Source organism: Ovis aries, chromosome 4 (assembly GCF_016772045.2).
Source record: "Ovis aries strain OAR_USU_Benz2616 breed Rambouillet chromosome 4, ARS-UI_Ramb_v3.0, whole genome shotgun sequence".
NCBI classification, from domain to species: Eukaryota; Metazoa; Chordata; class Mammalia; order Artiodactyla; family Bovidae; genus Ovis; species Ovis aries.
In genome coordinates, this window is record NC_056057.1 from 91,590,269 (window position 1) to 91,595,012 (window position 4,744).

The following is a 4,744-nucleotide window of genomic DNA, read 5'->3' on the forward strand; positions in this document are numbered from 1 at the left end:
TAATACTTTCTGAGGCTGACATAAATTAGAAATATAAAGAAAAAAACATTTCAAGGGAAAATAAGTTTTCTGGTTGAGCAGCCTTTATCAAAAGAGGGTCATAAAATGTTCACAGGCTTCCAAGGCCAGAAGATAATGTACACAATATTGTTTATGGGAAAGGTATGCAGAAAAAAATCCTGGTTTTGATAAAGAAAAAACAGATGTAATGTTTGGGCTGACTCTGTATGACTTTGGATCTTTCATTTCCCTCTATGTACAAGCCAAGGTATAAAAGTCCCTTTTGAAAATAAAGTGACGGACCAGGATCAGTTCCACGAAAGCCTGGTTCCCCCACGCTTTTTATTTTTTTATTTTTTCTTTCTCTCCTCTGTTTTCTTATCTACAACATTCTTTCCTTATCTCTCTCTAAATCTCTTCACTGATGCCATTTCTCCTTCGGGTTCCCCTGGATACTGTGGGGTCTGGACCCTGGCAGGCCCTACATGGCATAGTTCATAGTTTCATTGAGTTAGACAAGGCTGTGATCCATCTGATCAATTTGGTTTGTTTTCTGTGAGTGTGGTTTTCATTCTGTCCGCCCTCTGATGGATGAGTATAACAGGCTTGTGGAAGCTTTCTGATGTGAGTTGTGGAGTAAACTAGGCTGTGGGGAAACCTAGGCAGTGGGGTAAACTAGGCTGTGGGGTAAATTAGGCTGTGGCTGTGGGGTAAACTAGGTCTTGCTCATAAAGAAGGTAGAGCACCAAAGTGTTAGGGACCAAACGACGGTCTCTAACGACCGTCTCTAGGACCTGAGTCATGTTTCCCAAAAAGAGACAGGATATGCGCTCATCCTGCCTGGCCAATCATGTAACGCCAGCTACTCCTGTAACTGAGACAAAGAACTGCCTGTATATAAGCCGCCATACTCCTTTGTTTGGGGCTCTTGTCGGATTCCCTTGTGTGGGATGAGACTTGAGCCCTAGCGCGCTAGAGATAAACTCCCTTCTTGTTTCTGCATTACTGTGGTGGACTTGCTCTTTCAGTCAGTTAGGAGATACGGGCTCCGAGCATAACATTTGGGGGCTCGTCCGGGATCTCCGTCCCACCGGGGAGGACAACTCTCCTGGTAGAAGGGAGTAACCTCGTTAGGAGATAGAGCTCTGAGCACTGGTGCTAACGTTGCAAAAGCTCAGATTAAGTCCGAGGCCCGGTATTGTACTTGGGAGACATCTGGCTGTTAAGTGCAGAGGCAAGTCAGCGTAAGGCCGGGGCCTAGTTTCGTGCTGGGGAGGCAGCTGGCTCTGGTTACTGGATTAAGTCAGCGTAAGGCCGGGGCCTGGTTTTGTGCTGGGGAGGCAGCTGGCTCTGGTTACTGGATTAAGTCCAGCGTAAGGCCGGGGCCTAGTTTCGTGCTGGGGAGGCGGCTGGCTCTGTGAACATCCTGCAGGTAAGATTGAGTGCATTGTCAGTGGCCACCTTGCGTTTGTTATCTGTTTGTCTATTTGTGGTGTCTGCGTTGCTCTTTGTGTGCTCTGTTGGCTCCCAGTGTACTTTTCTGTGATCATGGGACAAACAACTTCTACTCCTTTATCTCTTATGATTAACTACTTCTCTGATTTCAAGTCTAGAGCACAGAATCTATCATTGCTGGTGAAAAAAAGCAAGTTAGTAACTTTTTGTTCTGCTGAGTGGCCTGCTTTTGATGTCAGCTGGCCACAAAAAGGCACCTTCAGCCTGCCTACTATTCAAGCGGTCAGAGAGAAGGTGCTCACTCCCTACCCTTCAGGACACCCAGCCAGACCAAACTCCATACATTTTAGTCTGACAGGACCTGGTGGAAAACCCCCTGGCCTGGCTAAAACCTTTTGTTTTTCAGCCCCTCACTTCCCTTCCCTCTTCCCCACCCTTGCTTCCACAGGTTCCACAGGTTTCATCGGGAGAAGCCAAAAAGAGAGCCAAGCCTTCAGCTCCTCCCAGAAAATGGGGCCCCACCTAGGGAACTCGGAGAAAGGCAAAAAAAAAAAAAAAAAAAAAATGGCCGGCGTAGCAGAAGAAGACCCGGAGTTTCCCTCCTCCACCATTCATGCGTTTCCGGTCCGGGCGGGGCCAGCCAGAGAGGGTGGAGAACAGACATATCAGTATTGGCCCTTCTCCACTAGTGATTTGTACAATTGGAAAACCCAGACTCCCTCCTTCTCTGAGAAACCGCAGGGTCTTATTGATCTTTTAGAGTCTATCCTGTTTACTCACAATCCCACTTGGGATGATTGTCAGCAACTGTTACAGGTACTTTTTACTACAGAGGAGCACTAACGGATCCTGTCAAAAGCCCGGAAAAATGTGCCAGGGGTGGATGGGAGGCCCACAATACAGCCTAACCTCATTGAGGAGGGGTTCCCCTTGGTGGGACCCAACTGGGACTTCAAACGCGCTGAAGGTAAGGAGCATCTCCGAGTGTACTGTCAGACTCTCATGGCTGGCCTTAGAGGGGCCACCAGAAAGCCAACTAATTTGGCCAAAATAAATCCAGTGAGACAACAGCCAAATGAGAGCCCAGCAGCCTTCCTGGAAAGGATAATGAAAGCTTTTAGACAGTATACCCCTATAGACCCACAGGCAGATGAGTCACGAGCGGCAGTTATGTTAGCATCTGTAAATCAAGCAGACCCCCCATTTTAGAAAAAAGTTACAAAAGATAGAGAGGTTAAATAAACAATCCTTGCAAGATCTAGTGAGGGCAGCCGAGAGAGTTTTTAATCATAGAGAGACCCCAAAAGAGAGAGAGGACCGCATTAGAAGAAAAAGAAAAATTAGAGCTGAAGAAAACCATAAAAATCAAAAAGAGCTGGCCCAGATATTTTTTGCTGGGGTTGAAAACAAAAACAGGTTCCAAAAAGGAAAAAATTGGACTCAAAAACTGAAGAAAAAAAGACAAGGCGTAAGCTTGAGAAAAACCAATCTGCATTTTGTAAAGAGTTTGGACATTGAAAAGATAAATGCCCCAAGAAATATCTAAAAGAGGGGCCCAAGAACCCCAAGAATGAGACTCCCTGTCCAGACAGTCATATCCTCTACGTGGGTGAGGATAGCGACTAGAGGGGTCAGAGCTCGAAGCCCCTCCCCGAGTCCTGGGTAACTATAAATGTGGAGGGGAAACCGGTTCGCTTCATGGTGGACACAGGAGCCCAATACTCAGTCTTAAACCAAAAAGATGGACCCATGTCTAAAAAAGTAGCTGGGTGCAGGGAGCAACTGGGACTAAACGATATGGATGGACTACAAAACGGCATGTGAACTTGGGGGCCCACCAGGTAACCCATTCTTTTCTGGTGATACCTGAGTGTCCAGCGCCCTTGTTGAGAAGGGATTTACTGTCCAAAGTAAATGCCCAAATTCATTTCGACCACGGACAAGTGTCGGTTTTAGATGGGACCGGGCATCCTCTTCAGGTCTTGTCTCTGGCATTAAAAGATGAATACAGACTCTACTTGCCAGAGGCCCCAGCGACAATAAGCCCCAAAATACAACCATGGGTTCAAAGATACCCTCAGACCTGGGCTGAAACTGCAGAAATGGGACTAGCCAAACAGAGGCCCCCTATCATTGTGGAACTGAAAGCCAGTGCTTCCCCGGTGAGGGTACGACAATATCCCATGAGTCAAGAGGCTCAATAAGGAATTACTCCTCATATACAACGCCTCATAGATGCTGGGGTCCTAAAAAGGTGCCGGTCCCCATGGAACACTCCGCTGTTGCCTGTAAAAAAGCCTGGGGGAACTGATTTTAGACCGGTTCAAGATCTACGAGAAGTCAACAAACGGGTGAATGATATTCATCCTATGGTTCCTAACCCTTATACATTGCTAAGCAACTTGCCTCCAAACTACATTTGGTACAGTGTTTTAGATTTTAAAAAAGCCTTTTTCAGTTTGCCTCTTGCCCCCGCAAGCCAAGAGATCTTTGCCTTCAAATGGCAGGAAGACGGTGGTCAGACCCCTGTGCAGCTGACATGGACTCGCTTACCACAGGGTTTCAAAAACTCGCCCACGTTATTTAATGAGGCCCCGGACGAAGACCTCCGTGAGTATCAGGTTGAACACCCTACCATTGTTTTATTACAATATGTTGATGACCTTATGCTGGCAGTGGCTACAGAGAAAGAGTGCCAAGAGGCAACAGGTGACCTTCTCCAAACCTTGGGGACTTTAGGTTACAAGGCCAGTGCCAAAAAGGCCCAGATTGCCAAGCAAGAGGTTGCATACCTCGGTTATAAGATAAAACAGGGCCAGAGGTGGCTAACACAGGCTATGAAAGAAACCATCCTCCAGATCCCTAAGCCGGCTAACCCTAGACAAGTGAAAAAATTTCTGGGAGCGGTGGGATATTGCCGGTTATGGATCTTGGGGTTTGCAGAAAAGGCCAGGCCCCTATATGAGGGGACCAAAAAAAAAAAAAAACAAGGACTGGAAATGGACTGAGTCAATAAAAGAGGCCTTCCAAGAGCTCAGGTGAGCCTTGCTAAAAGCTCCTGCCCTTGCCCTCCCTGATCCATCTAAGCCTTTCCAATTATTTGTAGATAAAGAGCGGGGGATAAAAAAAGGGGTACTAACACAGAGATGGGGACCATGAAAGCGACCTGTAGCTTACCTTTCCAAGAGACTGGACCCAGTGGCAGCCGGATGGCCACCTTGCCTCCGTATCATCGCGGCCACCGCGCTCTTAGTCCAGGATGCTGATAAACTGACTTATGGACAGACTC